At 51.3% G+C, this 11,397-nt stretch overlaps 1 long non-coding RNA gene and 2 other non-coding genes across 3 annotated transcripts; 1 reads left to right on the top strand and 2 right to left on the bottom strand.

Annotated features, from left to right (window-relative positions):
- The first annotated feature begins 134 nt into the window (after nucleotides 1–134).
- On the top strand, nucleotides 135–206 carry TRNAH-GUG. The gene has a single exon. It is a non-coding gene; the product is annotated as a tRNA-His (tRNA).
- Nucleotides 207–1,079: 873 nt separating this feature from the next.
- TRNAH-GUG lies at nucleotides 1,080–1,151 on the bottom strand. The gene has a single exon. It is a non-coding gene; the product is annotated as a tRNA-His (tRNA).
- Nucleotides 1,152–4,879: 3,728 nt separating this feature from the next.
- LOC107209106 lies at nucleotides 4,880–11,382 on the bottom strand. Its single transcript, XR_001523433.3, has 2 exons — nucleotides 6,311–11,382; nucleotides 4,880–6,212 (listed from the first exon to the last, which is right to left on the bottom strand). It is a non-coding gene; the product is annotated as an uncharacterized LOC107209106 (long non-coding RNA).
- Nucleotides 11,383–11,397: the final 15 nt, after the last annotated feature.

Below are 11,397 nucleotides of genomic sequence, written 5' to 3'. Positions count from 1 at the left end.
TGGCCGGGCCCAGGCGACACCCCCGGGCCGTGTTAGGCACCACGGCCTCACGGAGAGCCCGCCCCGCCTCACGTCAGCACCCACAGCACCAAATGGCGCCGCGCCGCCCCGCCCGCTCAGAGCCCCGGTAGCGCGCCGTGATCGTATAGTGGTTAGTACTCTGCGTTGTGGCCGCAGCAACCTCGGTTCGAATCCGAGTCACGGCATCGCCCGGCGGTACCACGGCACACGGGCTCCGCTTTTTGCAGCGCACAATTTCAATTTATTTTTGTTTTTTTGGCTGTTGCCTGCGGGGCGGCGGGGCCGGGCCGAGCTGGGCCCGCCCAGCGCTGGGGAGAGAAGGAGCGGAGGGACAGAAAACACCAAAATAACGTAAGATAAAAAAAAAACAACCAAACAAAAAAACCCCATAAAAGTAGAAATAATAAATAAAATCATAAAATTAAATTTTAAAATAGACCAAGATTAGAAGAAAGGAGAGGAGAGAGGAGAGGAGAGACTGAGGTACAAAGTAAGAGTAAAATTTAAATAAAGATAGAATTAAAAAAATAAGTTAAAATAAAAGACAAAAATAGAATATAAAAATAAAATATAATAAAAAATTATACCACTAGATTAAATAAAATAAAACTAAATATAATAAAATAGCTAAGTAATTAAATTTAAAATAATATAAAATGAACTACTGAAATAAAATTAAATATGAAAATAAAATATAATAGAAAAAGCTAAAGGAAAAATAACATTCCATCACGTAAAGGTAAATAAAGAAATAAAATTTAAAAATAGGATAGAATAAAATAAAATATTATTAGGTATAAAACAAAGTAAAAATAAAAAACTAAAATGAAAATTAAATTAGATTGAACAGATAAAATTAAATATAATTAAATGAAAATTAATTAAATAGAAACGTTATTTTTAAATCACTAAATAAAACTTTTATTATATAACTCCACTAAAATAACAATAAAATTAAATTCAAAATAAAAATAGAGAACAACGAAATAAAACGATGCAATAAAGCGGTGTAGTGGCGGCAAAAAGCGGAGCCCGTGTGCCGTGGTACCGCCGGGCGATGCCGTGACTCGGATTCGAACCGAGGTTGCTGCGGCCACAACGCAGAGTACTAACCACTATACGATCACGGCGCGCTACCGGGGCTCTGAGCGGGCGGGGCGGCGCGGCGCCATTTGGTGCTGTGGGTGCTGACGTGAGGCGGGGTGGGCTCTCCGCGCCCGCTCCTCCCTCCCCGGCCATCCCTTCACCCCCTCACCTTCATCCTCTGCCCTGGGCCAAGCTCCCTGCTCTGACCCTGATCCTGACTCTTCCCCTCATGCCAGCCCTCCGTATTCTAGTGCAGCCCTGTTCCCCGAGCTGTAACCTCACCTCTTGCTCCCCTGGGTGTTTCTCATTGGGTAAAGTTTCTCCCAACTACAGGATTAGTGAATGACTGGGCAGAGAGGAATGGGAGAAGAAGACAGGGACTAAGGATTTTATGCCCTTGAAACAGCAACAGGCATCAGTCTGTGCTGGACTCCTTGTTTCTCCTGCTCATATGGACACCTGCTCTCACTACTGCTGCTGCTTTCCTACTCCTGGTATTAAAGGCTCTTTCATTTTCACAGATATGCGAAAAATTCCAAATACCTGGGATCAAAAAGATTTCTTGACATAAAGTCGATTTCTTGACATAAAGTCAATTTCTTGACATAAAATATCGCAGCATGTCTCATTTTTTCTGAAGAGCTGGTCATAAAAACATCAGCTCCTTCATACGGGATATGCTCACCACTTGTCAGACATACACACCTCACACAGGAGGGGCTACAGGGAGTGGCAAGGGACTCCTACAGCCATGCTGGCCACATGCCCGTACCCCATCCATCCTGGTGTATTTGCTGGAGCTGGAAAACCCTAAATCTAAAACAGTCTTCCTGAGGCTTGGGGCAAACTGGAGAAACACCCTGTGTGCCTTGATTACTCTGTGAAGTCATTCCTCTTGCCACTCTGAGCTCATCTTGCTCATAACTGGACCAAAAGAGCTCAGAGTGGCAGAGGAAGACAGAATGGTGTTTTGTATCCTCCTTTTGTCTATGCCCACCTCGTCCTTTTCCTCAGCAGTTTGCTGATGTGCACTGGTGGTCCCTCAATGGTGGGATCCTTTGCAGTGGGAGATGCTCTCCCGTGTCAAACCGTCTGACCAGCAGATGGTGGAGGGGTATCTGAATGACCTGGGTGTCCACAGGCTACTGTCCTGCTCCAGTCCCACCTTTCTCCCTCTCTTGATCACATGCCAAGATCCCATCCATGCCTTTTATTTGGGCTGCAGGGATACTGCTGTTGTTCATCTGTGTCCAACCCTGTCAGCATCTGTGTCCTTATGCTGGAACAAGTAGCGACACTGGAAGGAGATACGTAGTTCTCTTGCCATGCCCAAGCAGTTTGACACCATCATCATCCCCTTGACTGCACCAAGGACACAAATCCAGCCACCAGACACCTCCAGAACAGGTGTTGCTGAGCTGTAGAGGTGGGATCACTGCAACCTCTGAATCCCAGGTCATGAGCTTGTGAAGGGAAAAAGTCCTTGTGCTGTCCTATGCCTGGTCTCTTGTGCCTTCCTCCACACTGGCATGCTGCCACAAGCTGGGCCGTGTCACTGGTGCAGGGATAAGCCCAGCTCCATGTTGGCCTGGACAACTGCTGTGTTGGGTCAGGACAGTGTGGTGGGACCCATGGGAGACAGTGGGGCATGCTCTGGCAGGACATGCATGTCTCTGACATGCTGGCAGGGACAAAGAACCTACAGTGACACACAAGATGACCAGGAGATTCCTCCTCAGGGATTCCCATGGGCAGGCAGAGTGGGACCCCTGAGGCTGGTGCCACCAGGGCCTTCATCCCAACTCCTGGCCTGCAGGATGCAGAGCCTGTGTTTGGGAGGGTGAGTGGATGCTGGGCACTGCTCACACAGGGCACTCAGTGTGGGCTCCTTGGTGGCATGGAGGAGCCAGAGGGGCTTGTGCTTTGGCTGCTTGGCAGATGTTTCTAGAATGTGGAAGTTGACAGAATTTACAATGGCCTCAACTGCTGGAACAGGCAGGGCTGAGATAACACTGCAGTGATACAGGAGAGTCAGCCAAACATGGAAGTAAGCAGGGAGGTACCAAAGGACAACAGAGATAAGGTACCGGGTGCAGATGAGGAGGAGGCAAGAAACTGCTGCCACCCATCGGCCTGTCCCAGCGCAGCTTTCTGCCATAGGCTACCCTCCCCAGCAGAGCTGGGGTGCGAGCACTCCTAAGCAAACCTAGCCAGCTTGTCAGGGCCCCAACCACATGGTTTTTAGTCCAGGTTTGGACCTGCCAGGATGCATTAGCACAGCATGAAGAAAAAGAAATGAACCTGTGGGATCTTTGAGAGCCCCACGTGTCTACTGGGTAACCTGATCCCTCTAGGATGCTCAGCACCCAGGCAGGATGGCTGCTTCACGCAGGCTCCTCTGCTCTTCCCACCCTGCTCTGTCCCTCGATGTCTTTTCTCTGAGCCCTCTGATGCCCGTGGGTTGCATTCAGTGGATTTTAAAGGTGCCTCGAATGCCAGAACACCAGTGCAGCCAGACAGAGAGCGCTGCTGCACCCAGACGTTGCCACTCTGTGGCACAGACATAGATCTTGCAGCTGGCACAGGGACAAGGGCAATTCATCACTGCATGGCTGTCTCGGCCGCTCTGGCCCTCGAGCAGCCTCTCCAGCGGTTTCCTCACTGGGGCAGCCCCTGGCCTCCTTTCCCAGTCTCAGGAAAGCAGATGGGAGACAGAGGAATTCCCACCCCCTCCTCTTTTTCTCATAGATTGCTAAAGCAGTCACAGGAGCAGCACTGGTGCTGAGGAGGCAGGATGGATGCCAGTGATGGGAGAAGATGCTCTGTTTTACTGCTGATGGGAAAGCAGTGGTGCAGGCCAATGCTGTCCTCTTCAGAGCCCATTAATCCAACCTGGAAACTGCTCTGCTGTGGAAATGCCACCTTCCTTCCTAAGGAAATCAGAGCAATTCTACCATCTAGCCCAGCAGCCATATTCCCATACCCATAGGCACTGCTGGGGCAGAACTGGATGCTGGAGCAAGAGCAGGGAAAGGTTCTGGGACAATTTGAAGCTGAAAGTTTGTGTGGGTTTTAGGAGTGAAGGACAAAACACCTGAACTGGGAGACAATTGCAATCAACCTGACCTCATACTGTCCCCACCATCCTCTTCCAAGGCCACAAAGTCTGAGGGCTGGAGCCCCTCTGCTCTGGAGCCAGGCTGGAGAAGTGGGGGACTTAACCTGGAGAAGGCTCCAGGAAGGCCTCAGAGCCCCAGCCAGTGCCTAAAGGAGCTCTGAGGGAGCTGGAGAGGGACTCTGGACAAGGGCCTGGAGTGACAGAACACAGGGAATGGCTTCCCACTGCCAGAGGGCAGGGTTAGATGGCATATTGGGAAGAAATTCTTGTCTGAGAGGGTGTTGAGACCCCAGCACAGGTTTCCCAGAGAAACTGTGTCTGCCCCATCCCAGGAAGTGTTCCAGGCCAGGCTGGAAGCAACCTGGGATAGTGGGAGGTGTCCCTGCCCATGGCAGGGGGTAGATTGATATGTGATTTAAGGACTTTTCTAACCCAAACTGTTCTATGACAGCTAATGAGACACCTAGAACTGAATGAGAAGAACTTGAGCATTCCTTGACATGAATCTTCAGCTGTGATGTTCTCCAGAGGCTTTATGACCCCACAATAGCACATGAGTTGGGTCCTGGTTCTTCCAAAGAGTGAACTGCAAAGGACATTTTCCAGTCTGCCAGCAAGAAAACTGGAAAGGAAGATAAACAGGATATAACAGACTGATTTTCTGCTTGGTTATATTTTGGGATGTCCTTGCCTGCCTCCAATACTCAAAAATCAAAGAAAATGGCACCCAAAATGTATGGAGCAGGGTTTTATAAATGCTGTTCAAAACTCAGGGAGCACAGCCCAGAGAACTTCTTGAGCTCTTTCCTTGTGTGTCCAGCATCCAGCTGAAGATGGAACGTGAGAAAAGTGCCCCAGGGGAGAACCAGCCATCCTGCAGCCCTAAATAAATGCTGCCACATGTCTGTGTGTGCCCTGCCTGATTCCAGCTGCCAGCCCCAGCTCTCACTCTGCCTTTGTCTATGCACAGCAGGAGCCTCCTCCCGCTGCAGGGATTTATGGCCTGCACACAGCCACCTCTTAACCCAGCTTTTTTGCTGCTGAATGGGCAGAAAACAGGCCACCAGGAGCTGCCAGGCAGCCTGCCAGCCCTCACCTCTCCACTTCTTGCACTCGTCTCTGAATTCACCTTCATTTTCTGCCTCTCAGCCCTTTCAGAGAAACTGGGCTGGCGGCAATTGCAATTGATCCCCTCTCTGTGGGAAGAATGGGAGGAATGGCCACTGTTTTGCTCTTGTGCACTGAGCCCATCTTCCTGATGGCTGATGACAGCCTTATTAAGAGATATAAGGGTATACCAGGAGCAGTTCACACCCCACAGGCAACATGAAGCTAGTAAGTCTGCCTGGAGAAGGACCCAGCTGTGTGAGTATGGCTGTTGCAGCTGGATTAATCAAACCCACCATTAACCCCTTCCCAGGGCACTCAGGTCCCCTGCCAGCCCCACAGCACAGGCCCCCACTGGTCCACTGCTCTGATTGAGCTGCAAATGCTCCAGCTCCTTAGTTTGTTCAGCCTCAGATCGATGAATGCAGGCAGCTCCAATCAATTCCACTTTACCGCTTGCTATTGAGTTCAGATCCATGCTCTTGCAGCTGCTCATGCTTCCTTCGCTCATTCAGAAGAGGGATTCAGGCATTTTTTCCCAGCTGGATGCTGTTTTGCCCTTACAGGATTAAACCCTTCCGTAGGAGCAAATAAAACCCTAAGGAGGATCACCAGTGAAGGGACTGAATTTGTGCTATGGTTGAAACCCCAAGAGCATCCACCTGGCTGTCAGAGCGTGGAAGTGGGTGGCTGGGTCAGGTCATGCAATTTGCATGATATAACAGAGCTGTTGCCACTAAGCCAGCATCTGTCATGAGGTTTTCCTGTCATGGTCCTGGTTTTACTGCAGGAAAGCTCCTGTGTCTTGGTTTCCCGGTCCCCACGGGAGCTGAGTGGGGAGAATTCAGCTCTCTGGGACTTGATTCCACACAAAATGATTCTGCAGAAAAAAAAAATAAATAAATCAAACAGTTTACATAATGGCTGTTTGTAAACTTCCCTCAAACCTTGCATTTGTCAGCAAAAAAAGTTTCTCACCCTTTGGGTGTCAGTCCTGCGGTCATTTTCCTCTTGTCTCTTGTCACCCAGCTCTCTCACTGGCCTGTGGCCAGGATGCTGATCCTGAACCTGAGGAAATGAAGTTCCCCAGGGCTCTCCACACCTCGTCAAAGTGTTAATGAAATAACAGAGCACACCACAGAGCAGTTGTGACACTCGGGGTTGTGATGTGCAGAGGGCTGTCAGTGCCGAGAGCAGAGGCAGGGACCAGGCTCTGCACAGCTGAGGTGATGACTGATGGATCCAGCTCCAAGCTGGCAGATGTCTTTCAGCAAGACGTCATCTCTTCTTTTTGTCAGTTAGTATTGTCTCAATTATACTATCAACTGCATAATTTTTTTTTTTTATTTTTTTTTTCCAGAAAGGTTGGGGCGCTGCAAAAAGTGTGTGCGGAAACTTGCTCCATTTGGTAAAGACACGCTTTGTGCATATCCTGCCCAGGCTTTGATGGTCTCCTGGTGCAAATGTGTAGCAACACTTCCCCTGGACATGATCCCTGCCTCTAAAAACTCACAGGTCCCCTTTGTGCTAGTCCTTGTACTTAATATGTATTTATGGATTTATTTTTTTTCTGTGAATTTGTCTGGTCTTGTTCCTAAACCACATAGCATCTGCTGCAGCCCCTGGCAGGGAGGGCTACTGTGTGCTGAGTCTCCTCCTTGTGTTATTGCTGTTATTTCAGCCTCTCCCAGCTCCCCCAGCTGGGGAGATCTCTGTGAACTGCGTTGTGATATGCAGCTTTGTGATCCCAGCTGTCTCTTTCCCGTGCCAAAGAGTCCTGGTCCTTCATGGACCCAATGTGCAGAGACCTTGGATCCTCCTGTTGCCCTTCTCTGCATGTTTTCCAGTTCCGATGTATCCTTGGAATAGGGGGATCAGAAATGCATGTAGACTGGGACTGGCTAGGGAATAGCAACATCTCTGATTTCATCTCTCCTTTTTCCTGACCTTTCCTATTAGTTTGAGAGTCTTTGAGGTTTTGACTTCTGCTGAGTGCTGAGAGGACAGTTTCACAGACTATCAGAGCTCCCAGTCTCAGAACCCATCACTTTATACAAGAACCTGGGCTTGGTTTCCCCTTTTGTGTCACTTCCCTAATACTGGCTTTTGTCTCATTTTATTGCCAACTTGCTCAGTTTCTCAAAGTCCTCCTGCAATTCTTAGCATGCATCCACAATTTACAGAATAACTCACTATTATTGCAGATTTTGCCAGACCTCATCTTGTCAAGAGATCTGCATGTGGAAATGCAGGGACCTCTGCTGGATCACCCTCAGGTGCCTGCCAGCTTTTTCCAAGAAAGCCACTAGCCATGCAAAAGAGAAATTCACTGCTAGAGAGCTGTGTCGACTCTTCCCCAATATGTCATATTTATCCATCTGTTCCCTAACGATGCCAGTTTCCTCTTCCGTATGCCAATTTTTGTTCATTTGCAGAGAACAGATGTGTCATTTATCAGTCTGGGACTCCCAGGAAGTATTTCTGGTGTCACAGTTGCCACCTTCCAGTCCACATGTCCCTCGCTGTATCCAGCCCTGGAGGTGGTTCGGCTGTCACCCAGCAGATGTGACATCCTCTTGGTCCCTGCTGTGCTACACAATGGGGTGTGTGTGGGCTGCTCCCGGGGAGGAGAGGAGCAGGCACACAGACATTCCAGAGCTCATGTGAATGGCTTTTATTCGAAGCTGTGGAAAAAGTACCTGGAGATTCAAGGAGCTGTAGGCTTCCCTGCAAGCCAGGGTCGATGCTGGCATCAGGGGAAAGAGTTGATCCAGCAGCTGACTCAAGGGACACGTTGGTAAGTGTCAGATTCAGTCCCCACGGTACCTGGGGGTGAGTCACCCAGGAGGGTGCAGGGGCAGAGACCTTCTCCTCTGAGTCAATGGGAGCTGCTGCCTGGGGGACGCTGGGCTGTGTCCGCACCACCCAAGGTTAAACTGGAGGGGAGAGTTTACCATGAAGACGTGGCATGATCCCTCCTCAGCCCAGGGAAGGTCCTGTGTGCTGTTCTTGGCCCAGCTGCCAAACAGGGCTCTTGTCCCCAGCTGGTGGTGAGCACCAGGAGCACTTAGGGCAGCTGAAGCAGCTTCTCAGGCCCTGGAGGATGGATGAGGGCTGTGGATGCACAGAGCTCTCCGCTGAGCTGGCAGGAGCCCGGAAGACATTGCCTGGCTTTTTCTTCCTGGTGCGTGCTCTGACCTGTCTGGATTTACCCAGGCAAGCAGCTCCTTTGGTAAGAGGAAGGGCAATGCTGTGAGCACCAGCCCGGAGATCTCAGCAAAGAGCTCCTGGACCCTTCAGAGGTGGAGAAGAAGGTGGGAGCAGAGATTCCAGTGCTGAGGACCAGCCCTGCACGCTTGCACAGAGCTGCAAAAAGCCCTTCTGCCTCCCCCATTCACATGGTCTGTCAGAGTGAACCACAAATCACTTCTGTGCAGCCATGGGTGGTTCTCTTCCTATCTGAGGACTTTGTGCAAACAGCTTCATAGCCATCCTTCCCTCCATCCTGGGAGCTCCATGGGCTGTGGGCAGTGCCAGCAGCAGGCGGCCCCTAGGGATGCACACCCAGCCTGGGGATGCTTTCCCACATGAGAGAGAAACTAAAATGTGGAGTCTGGCATGCAAGTGGTGCAGCGTGTGCTCCCCAGTCCTCTCCCATCTGCCAGCCCCACCCCACGTCCCCTGCCAGTCCCTACATCAGCAACACTCCATGACAGCCATCTGTCACGGTGAGCCGTGGTGACTTGCAGGCAGAGTGGTACCACAGCCACTGCTGTGGCATTGGGGTGAGTCTCTATAGTGCAGGCATCAAACCTGGGTCCCAGTGTGCATAAGATATGGGGTGTGTAAACAGTTGGGATTGCCACAGCACCAACTGCAGCACCAGATGCACACAAATTCTGGCTTTGGCAGTGGGAATGTAGAAATCTGCCACTGCTCCTCCAAACCTGAAATGAACCACTGTGAACAAAGGGATATCACCAGCCTCTCATCATGGCTACAGAAAAGAATCTGAGCAGCCTGTGCCTGTGCCAAGCCATGCAAGTGGGAAGGTCATTTGGTCTCCTTCTGGAGGACCCCTAAAGCTCCCCAAGCACAAAGGAGTCTCCCAAGGGGGCTCTCACCTCAGCTGTGTTCTCTTCACCTGCTGCCTGTATTGCAGCCTGGGTGGTCTGGCCAAGGGAAAGCCAATATCCACGGGAAGCTCAAATCTGAGTGCTCAGGTGAGTCCAGGGACTTTGACACGACCCTCCAAGCTCCTCCAAGGTAATGCTTCAGAGGCACAGATCAGAGAACAAGGCTACATTGGGCCAATCTGAAAGAGAAACAGGCCCAACAAATGGTGAGGATGTGCTGGGGTCCTACATGGGCACAGACCTTTGTCAAATCCCAGCATGGCCTAGGCACAGCTGTCTCTCCAAGGGGGAGCGATGTGCCAGGACTGGATGAGAAGGAAGAACCTCTGCAATTCTACTAATAAAAAACTAACCACCACCACAATCTAGATCCTTCCTCAGTCCCCTCTTTGGAGACACTTTGGAGCATGTTTTCCAGGCCTAGAGGATTTAACAAGAGCCATCTCCTACAGCTGCTGCTGAACATCTTCCTTGGTTACTGACAGAGGGTGGAAGTGCTTTCAATCTCAAGTGCCATTAACCCTGCTTCCTTCCAAATGCTGGACAGGCAAATTTATTGAGAATCTCTGCGTTTTCTGCATTTTAATAAGTCTCTTCATCTCCATCTGCCAAGAGCGAGGTCTGCTGCTAGACCGCAAACACTGCCTGGTGATCACTTTGTTCCTCGCAGATGCTTTTTTTCCTGATGCCTTTTGCATCGTGCAATCCCTATGCTTTGAAATTTCCAGTGCTGTTTTATGGACCTCATGGCTGTCTTCTCCCTGTGGAGGAAGCTCCCTTGGTGTCCAGTTAGATCTGGCAAATCTGGATGAGTTTCTCAAGCAGGAGTGTGCTCAAGAACCAGCAAATCTGGGACTCAGTGGATCCCTGGGCACATGCTGAGCATGCCCCATGCCAGGCTGGCACAGGAAGCTCAGTTCCTTCCACATCTTCACTCTCCCTTCTGCACAGGGCTGCTAGGAAGGCAGTCACCACAAGCAACTTCCCTCCCCAGCTAGGCAGCCTGACTGCAAAATCCCAGCATCCATTTCCCCACTGCGCTGGACCACGGCTCATGGTGTGAGGACATGCAGGAACACACTGCAACATCTGTCCCTGCTCACTGGATGCCTCTGCACAGCCTCATCTCTGTGAGGGGTCCTGCTCTTGGAGCATCTTGTCTCTGGCACTTTTCTTTCTTCACGGCCTTCAGGGGATTCAGCCTGTCAGCCTGGAAGCAGGTTTGGGTGACGGTGTGTATCTAGGAAGGGATATGAAGGATTTGGGGGCCTAGGTCAGAGACAGGGCTGCTGGGGCATTGTAGAGCACAGTGACACAGTCTCCATGGTGGGTGAGCCGAGAAGGTAGCCAGCTGGTGATGGCTGTGTGTCCAGTGAGAGCAGTCAGAATGTGTGTTAGCATGATTAGCAACGGCCTCGGGCTCTGCTGGCATGCTCCAGCACACTGCTCCCAGTGCCACGTTCCCACCGCGACCCAGGGGATGTCCTCCAGCCCGTGTGATGGGCATCAGCCCTGCATGCTTGCTCCAATGTCTCTGCACATCCAGCTTGAACTCAGCGTTCTTCCCAAGCACTCTCCTGCCTCATCCCTGCTCACTCCTTCCCGCAGTGTTTCTTGTGGGGGTCCACGGCGCCAGGCTTGTGTTCCAGTGTCTCCCTGGAGCGAACTGCTCCTCGGGTCCCGGGGCTGCTCCGACAAAACACCTCCCAGGCAGCCAGTTAGCACCGAGAAGTTGGACCGGCTGACCCTCGTGGGCTCCTTCCAGCCCGGAACATCCCGTGATCCCATGAGGGACCCTTTACCGCCCTGCCTCGCCAGCTGCCTCCGCGGTGGCCTCTCCCCTGGTGCCGAAAGACGCTCCGGGGTGCCCAGCGGCAGCACCGGGGCCGGATCGGGCCCGAGGCCGCCGGGAGCGAGCCCACAGCCCAC

The sequence above is a fragment of the Parus major genome, chromosome 10 (genome assembly GCF_001522545.3).
Source record: "Parus major isolate Abel chromosome 10, Parus_major1.1, whole genome shotgun sequence".
Lineage (NCBI taxonomy): Eukaryota > Metazoa > Chordata > Aves > Passeriformes > Paridae > Parus > Parus major.
This window is presented reverse-complemented; position numbering and strand designations above follow the sequence as displayed.